Consider the following 12,130-nt stretch of genomic DNA (forward strand, 5'->3'; position numbering starts at 1 on the left):
ATCCTAATACAAAAATAATATATGTTGCGGCGAGCAACCTGATCCAAATATCAATTCAATATTTGTTATGGAAAGAAACCCGATCCCAATATTATTTTATTTTCGTTCTATTGCGGCGAGCAATTTGTTCCCATTATCATATCATTAACATTAACAACTCAGTTCAACAAATTCCTAAATCACAACATAAAAGGGAACTAAAGCGTATAAATAACCACAAAAATACAAGTACAAATAGATGACAATCAAAAACTCAAATTCAAAAAGTGTCCTAATATCGTAAGAGAACACGAACCTCGATAATTTACTAACATAAGAACATCCAAGGGCTCACAAAATCAAATATAACATAATGAAGTGCAACAAATAACAAGTAAAGGAAGTAAAGGCAATAAAGGCAGGTAAAGGCATGAAAAATTAAAGACGTTCATTTAATACAAGTGAGAGCATACAACAGGTAAAGTAGATAATAATCAAGGAATGAATAAATAGAAATATGTAACAAATAAATGACTGTTAACAATTAAAGACATGAAGCAATAAAAGCATTAACAAGATATAACATGGAACAAATGATGACATGATGATAAGTAGTCCACCACAATGCATATACACCAGTCACCTTGCATATACGTCGTCCCCACGCATAATTCAAGTCAAATTTAACCTCGCCACTTCTCATTTAATCAATAATCAACCACAGCTTTTCCTTTCGAACAAGCCTCCAAACCAACCGAATCTAGCCATATAATGTTCAAACAATTCAAAATAAGCTTTAAAAACTACCCACGAATGAAAAAGGTTCAATCTTGACCATTATTGAAAAGTCAACCCGGGCCCACGTGGTTGAAATCTGAGATTTAGACCAGATCCTGATTACCTATTCACCCCTAAGTCTAGATATGCGATTTGTATCGAAATCTGGTCTCAATTTGAGGTCAAAATTTTAATTTTATAAAATCCATAAATTCTACCCAAAATCCTTAATTTCTACCTTGAAATTCATAGATTTGATGGATAAATTCATGAAAAAGTATTTGGAATTGATGGAAAATGAATTAAAGTTGCTTACCAATAAATTTGGGAAGAAAATCTCTCAAGAAATCTCTTATATGGAGTCTAGGGTAGAAAAATGGTGTAAAATAAGCTAAGTCACGATTTTTCCAACTTTTACCTAGTTGTAGCGTCACAATGTGTTATGTGCTACTAAGCATGATTGCCAATTCTAAAGTGAGAGTCTCCTCCTTCTCACTAAAATCCCAAACCATGAACAATTCAAAAACCTCTAATCTAATCCCTCCTAAGCCCTCTAACATTGATCAAATGCATTCTTCATTAACACCTACCCCTTTCAATCCAAGTTTCAAGGACAAATTAATCGATGAAATTCAATATGGTCAGATCAACATGATCATTGATTCACACGACCAATCTCATCCATCTCCTCCTAATGGCCTTGAAAACACAATCCTTCACTAAAATGATGATCACCTAATTTATCTATCTCCAGAAGACCTACACTGTATTTACTCTCCCTGGAAATACTCAACGATTATAAAGCTACAAGGAATGAGAATCCAACATCAATTACTCAAAAGGAAAATTCAGGACTTGTGGAAACTAAAGGAAAACTTTCCAATAATTGACCTAGGATCAGATTATTATATTACGAAGTTTAGTAATGAAGATAGCATGCTCAAAGTCCTTCACAATGGCCCTTGGTTCATTTTTTGCCATTTCCTATCCATTCAAAAATGGGTACCCAATTTTATTGCCTCAAAGCTAAGATTTCACTGCCTGCTATTTGGATACGTCTACCACAATTGCCAACAGAATTTTATGATGGTCAAGTACTCACAAAATTTTGCAACAAGATTGGTATACTGCTAAATATTGATGCATGCATCTCTTCTACTCTAAGGGGTCGTTATGCTAGGCTATGTATTGAACTTCCATTGGAGGTCCCTGTTACACCGTTCATTTATATTAGACAACATAAACAAGAAATCCACTATGAAGGGGTCAATTTCCTATGCAAGAATTGTGGTAGATTAGGGCATTCAATGCCCTTATGCAACTATACAAAGCAAAGGAGCAAACTTCCATTCCAGAAGGGGACAATGTCACTAGCCAATCCAAGGCATCTGACACTTCAAATTATAGCATGCAAAAAGGATCTTCCCTGCCCAAAGAGGATGCCTGGAACACTGTTACTTTCCCCAAGAAGAAAAGGTCTATGTACAAGCCAAAATCACAACAAAACAACACTGGTAAGACAATGGTTCAATTATTTCCCACCCCAGGTAAGTCTTCCCTCCCCCTAACACAAAATGTTAATCTTAATGGGAACATTGTTACTCCTTTTTTATATGCTGAAAAATCTAATCAAAATGAAAATAACATTACCACAAATAATTTGTTTGAAGCATTGGATAATCCGCCTAATAACACCAGTGCAAACACAAAAAGCCTAGGAAGTATCGACACTTCTTGCATGTCAATTGATGTAGCAGTCAATGAGCCAATGAACGTCCATTTGGCAGACTCTAAAACAAACCAATTTAATCACATGCATCCTAATAATTACACCCCTACGACCAATGATGCCCTAGCACCTCCTAAATCCAATCGTATTTCACACACAAACTATACTAAATCAACTAATACTACCCAATCCCTCATTAATTAAGAATTATCTTACTGCATGAGAGTAATTCTCCATTTCTACTATTAAACCACGTGGCCAAAGAATTATCTTCCCAGCCCCAAATGGACAATGAATCCTACCATGTTTCCCTAGCAAAATCCAAACCAAATCTTTCTAATACCTCTGTTCCAAGTAACCTAAAAGATATCCCTGTAGATATCAACACTGCCAGTCTCTCTAACTCGTCTACTCACAATAAAACCTAGATCACTCCCCTCCTAGCATTCATATAAACCCTACCCCTTCTCTTGACAAGGCCAAGAATCCTAATAACCCAGAGAAGAAGATATCGTCTAGTGCAAATACTAAGGCACCAACGAGCCCTAAACATGTCCAACCCACCCCTTCCACAAAATCAAGCAGCGGGAAACCAAATATTCTTCATCCAACCACCATTACCACAATATCACCAACCTCTTTCATGGGTGGAACAAGCCCTCATGGGCCATGCAATAACATTCATCATGGTCCTCAATGGATATGAAACAATCATTGTGCTCCAAAACTCTCACTTCCTAGCAGAACTAGTTTCGGAGGGGATGAACATGGCTATGAACAACTATTTCAATCACGTGTGGATGAACAACATCCTTCACCCACTAGCCCCATCCCCGAACCTAAGTTAGGCTCAATCCACGAGAACTCATTGGAGTCTACCACCTCACTTCAATCCTATCCAATCTTAACAAGTCCCAATCGATCTCCCCTCCTTCCCTCTAGGGGAGATCTACAACATGAATCCCATCTTCATTCCCTGGATGACTCCATTCGACACTATAGCCCCACAAAACAACCCAACATGTAGCCACCACCCCAGGCACAGCCTCCATAACATGCATAACCTACACCTCCAAAGGATCCCCATGCACCATCTCAGATCCCTCAAATGATCCCTTAGGCCCAGGTCCCTCCCAATGCACCAGAACTAGAAAACACAGAAATGGAGAAGGTGGAAGAAGTAAATCTACTGTATCAGGGCCAGTCCTAAAGTTTTCAAGAATCAACGAGGTAAAAGTATACCTCTTCAGGGATCAAAGAGAGAAAAGATAAGTACTCAGCTGCCCAACATCACTGTAAAAATTTTCAATGGATGTGAGACTCCCTCAGGATCCAACGGTGGAAAATCATGCAATTATTTTAGTTCCATCATTAAGGAGGAATCCAATTCCTCAAACCTAGAGGGAAAATGGGACAGCAACCAACCACGCAAACATGTATAGGCCTACCAATATTATAATCTGGAATATCCGGGGTAGTAACAATAAGAATTTTAGGGTCAACTTTCGGGAAATGTTGGACACCCATAGACCTTGCATGGTTACTCTATTAGAAACTAGAATGGAGAGTCATATGTCCCTTCTAAGTGATTTTAAGTTTTCACAAATGATTGAAGTTCCTAGTGAAGGTTAGTCAGGTGGTATTGTACTTCTATGGGATGCAAATATTTTCAAGGTCCATGATTTTTTAGAAACAACCAAGAGATACATGCCACGATTGAGGTACTCCCCTTAAAAAATACTTGGCTTTTTTCTTCCATTTATGCTAGTACTAAGCTTTATAAACATGTGGAAATGTTAAATAACATAGAAAAAAAATTAGCAATAAGGTTAAGCGTCCTTGGTTACTGGTGTGATTTCAATGATGTCCTTACTTCAAGTGATAAGCTTGGAGGTAACACCATTAATCGTAGACATAGCATTTGCGACTTGGGAATTCCGACCACAACATTGCATTTGCGATCTGTGATGACTCAATAATGTCATCTTTAATTTAAATATTTATTTATATGTTTCGTGAAAATGTCGAGAACTTACCTGCTATGAGTTGAGTATCACTTAAATAGTTGATGTATATGGCGTTTCTTTTCTAGCAACAGATTACTTATGAGACCAACGTTGGTATTGTTTTTATGTTAGGTTACATTGATTGGATTATATATATGTTGTTAGGATTGGTTTCTGGGATTTCTCTGACAGGTGGATAGGCCCAGTTACAAAGGAAACTCTGGCGAAATTTTTGGAAAACTTGGGAGTTAGTCAAAATTTGGGAGTTAGAGATGTGTGAGAAAAGAGATAAGTTATGCTAAGAGTCTGGGGGTCAACTCTACTTCTCATCCAAGGACTATTAATATGATGGATACCGATTAGATATGATAATAGGTGTACGAGGCATATTAGAAGAGATATGGGGTCTAAGGAAAGTCCTAAGTCTAAGCCAAGTTGGAAAATTTCATAATAGACTAAAGTTACAAAATGAGTACGCACAAGACCTCACTTTGGACGAGAATATCTACATACATATAAGTATTTGTGTGAGGAAAAACCTATCAAATTAAATCTCTATGAGTCTAGTTTCTATAATATCAAACCGTTTGTCATTTGGAGGTGTATACAGAAAGTTATGACCATTTTACCAGACATGTGTCACATGCGCGCCCAGGTGCGCGGTCAGATGCGCGACCACGCATATTCGAAATGTTTCTGCCTGTGAACGCGGCCGTAGTGCGGCCAGATGCACGACCACACTAGTAAAACTCGCTATAATAACCCTGGACAGTGTATAAACCGAAGGGGTCCAAAATTTCTTCCATTTTTGGTCATTCAGGCAAGGATTTGGGCGATTCCAAAGGGGTTTTTCACGATTTCGACTTGGGTAAGTCTTCTATATCCGTAAGTGACTACATTTCATAAATATATATCAATATTCATCGTTTATTTTGGATTTGGATGAAAGAAATTGAAGTTTTTTTGTAAAACTTTCAAAAAATGAAAATTTAGGATTTGAAGGTCCATTTGATATCGGAATTCGATAATTTTTGTATGGTTGAACTCGTATCGGAATGGGTAATCGGATTTTATGAGTTTCTTCGGATTATGAGATGTGGGCCCCATGGGCAATTTTGAGCTAAATTTCGGATTTTAATTTGAAAAATGTGTAAATTCATATGGAATTAATTCGTACGAATTATATTGAGTATATTGAATTATTATGACTAGATTTGAAGCTTCGGACGAATTCACGAGGCAAAGGCTTGTTGGAATTTTGAATTGGTTGCAAAGCGAGGTAAGTGTTTGGTCTAACCTTAGCTTGAGGGGATAGGAGATGAGTCTTATTTGCCACTTGCTATTTGTCGAGTACGATGTATAGGCATGGTGACGAGTATCTATACGTTGGTGTCTAGCATGACCGTGAGTCTTTATATTGCGAATATTCTAATTTTGTCGTATCTTCCATTCTTAATGATGATTTCTATATGTTGTAAGGAGCATGTGAAAGAAATTGCGATATTAAAATTTTGAGGAGCATTGGCTCAAGTTATAATACGAATTGAGAAAGTATATGAGATAATTGAACCCTTTGAAGCAATGGCTCAAGTGGTCGAGTAAGTGATGAAATGAAAGTGAAAGAAAGAGAAAGGATTATTAAAATGTACCCTTGCCGGGATCTCTATTATTATTTGTCTACTCCTTTGCCCCTTTGTTTGTGATTATTGTTTGGGTGAGGAAGAGTATTAAAGTACGAAGGGTGATGCCGTGCATTGTTTGCTATTGTGAGAAAAGAGTGTAAAACACGAAGGGTGATGCCGTGCCGTACGATGTACCATTCCGTACCGATATCCATTGATTTTATTTTGAGGAAAGAGAGTAAAAGCACGAAGGGTGATGCCGTGCACATGATTATGATATGATTGATTTGGTAAGAACGAGAGTAAAAGCACGAAGGGTGATGCCGTGCACAGTATTATTATAAATATTTCTTGGGTGAGGATGAGAGTAAAAGCACGAAGGGTGATGCCGTGCAAACTATTGACTTTTGATACTTGTTGATATTCAGATTTCGCTGTTTCCTTCTTTTATTGAGGATTTCTAATTGCAACTGTTGCCTTCCCGCAACATGTTTTTTCCCTTCCCATCTTGACTGGTTAATTCCTGTATTTCTTTTCCGTTGTACATGTATATATAATTCAACTGCACAGGTTACTTAGTAGTATGGTCCTAGCCTCATCACTACTTCGCCGAGGTTAGGCTAGGCACTTACCAGCACATGGGGTCGGTTGTGCTGATACTACACTTTGTGCTCTTTTGCACAGATCCAGGTTTCGGACAACAGCAGTAGAACGAGAGTTAGCACTCAGAATAGCGAGACACCGAGGTAGCCTTGCAGTCATCCGCAGGCCCGACGTCTCCTCTATCTTTTATTTCAGCCTGTTATCTCACGTATTCGAGACAAATAGTTTATATTTTGTTTCAGACGGTTGTATTTAGTACTCTTAGAAGTTCGTGAGTAATGTGACACCAGTTCTTGGGTAGAGGCATATGTTGATTTCCGTACTACTATTCCGTTTCTTTAATTTAAGTCTTCCGCATATTTATTTAATTCCGTTATTTTCATGATATTACAGATAATTGTTAAAGAAGTAAGTAGTTAAGGATTGGCTTGCCTAGCTCTCAATAGTAGGCGCCAGCACGACTCCCGAGGGTGAGCAATCCGGGTCGTGACAAGTTGGTATCAGAGCTCTAGGTTACATAGGTCTCACAACTCACGGACAAGCTTAGTAGAGTCTGAGGGATCGGCACAGAGACGTCTGTATTTATCCCCCAGAGGCTATAGAGTTAGGAAAATTTCACATTTGTTCTTTCTTGTCGTGCGGATTGGTTCCTCAAATGCTAATTGAATTTCTACTCTGTTCTTTCGTAGATGGCGAGAACACGCGTTTCCTCATCTACCGCTCAGCAGCCCGAGCCCCCAGCAGCAGCTCCCACCAGGGGCAGAGGCCGAGGCCTTGCTAGAGGCCGAGGTAGGGGCAGAGCTCAGCCCCGCGCAACAGCACCAGTGGTGGAGCCTCAGGTTGATTTTGAGGAGGAGGTTCCAGCCCCAGTAGTTTCGGTGGGTCCAGCTCAGGTCCCAGAGGGGTTCATTGCCACCCCAGTTCTTCAGGATGCTCTGGTCCGATTGGTGGGCCTCATGGAGAGTGTCACCCGGGCATGTTTGCTTCCTATAGCACCAACCACTTCTCAGGCTGGATGAGGGGCTCAGACTCCTACTACGGGCACTCCAAAGCAGGTAGCTCCCCAGGTTCAGATTCCAGCGATTCAACCAGTTGTGGCAGTTCATCCGGGTGTAGTAGCTCAGACCAGCGATGGAGCGGCTATGTCCGCCAATGCTTTATGGAGGCTGGATAGGTTCACCAAGCTCTTCACTTCTACATTCAACGGTGCATCTACTGAGGATCCCCAGGATTATCTGGATAGTTGTTACGAGGTTCTTCGGAACATGGGGATTGTTGAGACCAATGGAGTTGATTTTGCTACCTTTCGGCTGTCTGGATCCGCCAAGACTTGGTGGAGGGATTATTGCTTAGCTAGACTAGCTGGTTCGCCTTCTTTGACATGAGAGCAATTTTCAGTGTTGTTTCTGGAGAAGTTTCTTCCCCTGACTAAGCGAGAGGCCTTTCAGAGGCAGTTTGAGCTCCTTCAGCAGGGTTCCATGATGGTCACTCAGTATGAGACCAGGTTCATTGATCTAGACCGCCATGCTCTTGTCATACTTCCCACCGAGAGGGAGAGAGGGTGAGGAGGTTTATTGATGGTCTTATTTAGCTGATTCGTTTTCAGATGGCCAAGGAGGCCGGGAGTGAGATCACATTTCAGGAGGCGGCCAATGTGGCCCGCAGAGTTGAGATAGTTCTGTCATAGTGAGGTGGTCATGGGTCGGATAAGAGGCCCCGTCATTCAGGCATATTCAGTGGTACCTCGCTTGGAGGTAGAGATTCATATGGTAGAGGCCATCCTCCTAGGCCCTTTCAGTCATCTCTCCAGGTCTCTCATGGTACTTCAGGTGGTCGTGGTTCTCAGATGCACTATTCTGATCAACAGCCTTACAGTGCACCACCAGCTCCCATCAGTGCACCGGCGCTTTAGAGTTTCCAAGGGTTATTCAGGTCGACAGGGCCAACAGCCGAGGGCTTGTTACACTTGTGGTCATCCCGGTCACATTGCTAGGTTTTTCCCTCGAGAACCGGGTAGCTCTCAGCATCAGGGTTCTCGTGCTATGGTACAGGCACTAGGCGTTCCATAGCCCGCCCAGCCAGTTAGAGGTGGGGGTAGAGGTGCTAGAGGTAGAGATAAAGGTCCTAGAGGTGGAGCTCAGGCCGCCAGAGGTGGAGGCCAGCCAACAGCAGGCCGTCCTAGAGAGGTAGTTCAGGGTGGTAGGGCCCAGCCCCAATGTTATGCTCTTCCAGCTAGGCTAGAGGCTGAGTCTTTAGATGCAGTCATTACAGGTACTATTCTGGTTTGTGATAGAGAGGCTTCAGTGTTATTTGATCCAGGGTCTACGTATTCGTATGTGTCCTCTTATTTTGCACCGTACCTGGTTCTGCCTAGTGATCCACTGAGTATTCCTGTTTATGTGTCTACACCGGTGGGTGATTCTATTGTGGTCGATCGAGTTCATCGTTCTTGTATTGTGGTGATTGGGGGTTTTGAGACCCATGTTGATTTGTTGCTTTTAGATATGGTCGACTTCGATGTTATATTGGGGATGGACTAGTTATTACCTTACCACGCTATCTTGGACTGTCATGCTAAGATTGTGACCTTAGCCTTATCGGATTTGCCCCATTTAGAATGGAGAGGGACTCCTGGTTATTTTACCCGCAGTGTTATTTCATATGTTAAGGCTCAGCGTATGGTCGAGAAGGGGTGTTTGGCTTATTTGTCTTATGTTCGTGATTCCAGTGATGAGGTCCCCTCTATTAATTCTGTGCCCGTGGTTCGCGAGTTTCCTGAGGTTTTTCCTTCAGACCTGCCGGGTATGCCACCTGACAGGGATATTGACTTCTGTATTGACTTGGCTCCGAGCACTCAGCCTATTTCTATCCCACCATATCGCATGGCCCCGCCAGAGTTAAAGGAGTTGAAGGAGTTAAAGGAGCAGTTGCAAGACTTTCTTGAGAAGGGTTTCATTAGATCAAGTGTTTCGTCTTGGGGTGCGCCAGTGTTGTTTGTTAAGAAGGACAGGTCGATGAGAACGTGCATTGATTACCAGCAGTTGAACAAGGTTACAATCAAGAATAAGTATCCACTGCCAAGGATTGATGATTTGTTCGATCAGCTTCAGGGTGCCAAGGTATTTTCAAAGATAGACTTGAGATCTGGCTACCATCAGTTGAGGATTAGGGCATCCGATGTCCCTAAGACAGCATTCCGCACTCGGTACGGGCATTATGAGTTCTTAGTTATGTCATTCGGGTTGACAAATGCCCCAGCAGTTTTTATGGATTTGATGAACCGAGTGTTCAGGCCTTATTTGGATTCGTTCGTGATCGTTTTCATTGATGACATTTTGATATATTCCCGCAGCCAGGAGGAGCACGAGCAGCATCTCAGAGTGGTTCTTCAGACTCTGAAGGATCGTCAGCTATATGCGAAGCTCTCGAAGTGTGAGTTCTGGCTAAGTTCAGTTGCATTCTTGGGTTATGTCGTATCAGCAGAGAGTATTCAAGTTGATACAAAGAAGATTTAGGCAGTCAAGAACTGGCCTAGACTAGCATCAGCTACTAAGATTCAAAGTTTCTTGGGATTGGCAGGCTACTATCGTCTGTTCATGGAGGGGTTTTCATCTATTGTAGCCCCAATGACCAGGTTGACTCAGAAGGGTGCTCAGTTTGGGTGGTTGGATGAGTGCGAGGCAAGCTTTCAGAAGCTCAAGATAGCTCTGACTACGGCACCGGTGCTGGTTTTGCCCACATGTTCAGGGCCTTATACAGTTGATTGTGATGCATCTCGTATTGGGCTTGGTGTAGTAATGATGCAGGATGGCAAGGTCATTGCCTATGCTTCACGGCAATTGAAGATTCACGAGAAAAACTATCCGGTTCATGATTTGGAGTTAGTAGCCATTGTGCACGTGTTGAAGATTTAGAGGCATTATCTATATTGCATGTCGTGTGAGGTGTTCACGGATCATAAGAGTCTTCAGTATTTGTTCAAGCAAAAGAAGTTGAATTTGAATCAGAGGAGGTGGTTGGAGTTGTTGAAAGATTATGATATCACTATCTTATATCACCCGGGAAAGGCCAATGTGGTGGCCGATGCTTTGAGTAGGAAGTCAACCAGTATGGGCAGTCTTGCTTATATTTCGGTCAATCAGAGGCCGCTTGCTTTGGATGTTCAGGCTTTGGCCAATCGATTTGTGAGGTTGGATATTTCTGAGCCTAGTCGAATATTAGCTTGCACGGTCGCTCGTTCTTCATTATTGGAGCATATCCGTGATCGATAGTTTGATGATCCCCATTTATGTGTCCTTAGAGACAGGTGCAGCGAGGAGGTGCCAAGCAGGTCACATTAGATGCTGATGGAGTTTTGAGATTGCAGGGGCGGGTTTCCGTGCCTAATGTTGATGGGCTTCGAGAGTTGATTTTAGAGGAAGCCCATAGTTCCTGGTACTCTATTCATCCGGGCACCGCAAAGATGTATCAAGACTTGCAGCAACATTATTGGTGGAGAAGAATGAAGAAGGATATCTTTGCATATATGGCTAGATGTTTGAATTTTCAGCAGGTTAAGTACGACCATCAGAGGCCTGGTGGTTTGTTCCAGAAGATTGAGATTCCTGAGTGGAAGTGGGAGCATATCACTATGGATTTCGTTGTTGGACTCCCACGGACTCAGAGGAAGTTCGATGCAGTGTGGGTTATTATTGATAGGCTGACCAAGTCAGCACATTTCATTCCTGTGGCAGTCTCCTATTTTTCCGAGAAGTTAACTGAGATCTATATCCGGGAGATTGTTCGTCTTCATGGTGTGCCTGTGTCTATCATTTCGGATTAAGGTACACAGTTTACCTCGCATTTCTAGAGAATAGTTGTGCGATAGTTGGGTACACAGGTTGAGTTGAGCACAGTATTTCATCCTCAGACGGACGGGTAGTCCGAGCGGACTATTCGGATTTTGGAGGATATGCTCTGAGCTTGTGTCATTGACTTTGGAGGCTCATGGGATCAGTTTTTGCCTTTAGCAGAGTTTTCCTACAACAACAGTTACCAATCGAGTATTCAGATGGCTCCTTATGAGGCTTTATATGGTAGGCGGTGTCGGTCTCCAGTTGAATGGTTTGAGCCGGGAGAGGCTCGGTTGCTGGGTACAGACTGGTTCAGGATGCCTTGGACAAGGTCAGGATTATTCAGGATAGGCTTTGTACAGCTCAGTCCAGGCAAAAGAGTTATGCAGACTGCAAGGTTCGTGATTTGGCATTCATGGTCGGTGAACGGGTATTGCTTCGAGTGTCTCCTATGAAGGGCATGATGAGGTTTGGGAAGAAGGGCAAGCTTAGCCCTAGGTTCATTGGCCCGTTTGAGATTTTTGATCGAGTAGGAAAGGTGGCTTACAGACTTGCGTTGCCACCGAACTTATCAGCCGTGCA

Source organism: Nicotiana tabacum, chromosome 11 (assembly GCF_000715075.1).
Source record: "Nicotiana tabacum cultivar K326 chromosome 11, ASM71507v2, whole genome shotgun sequence".
Taxonomy (NCBI): domain Eukaryota; kingdom Viridiplantae; phylum Streptophyta; class Magnoliopsida; order Solanales; family Solanaceae; genus Nicotiana; species Nicotiana tabacum.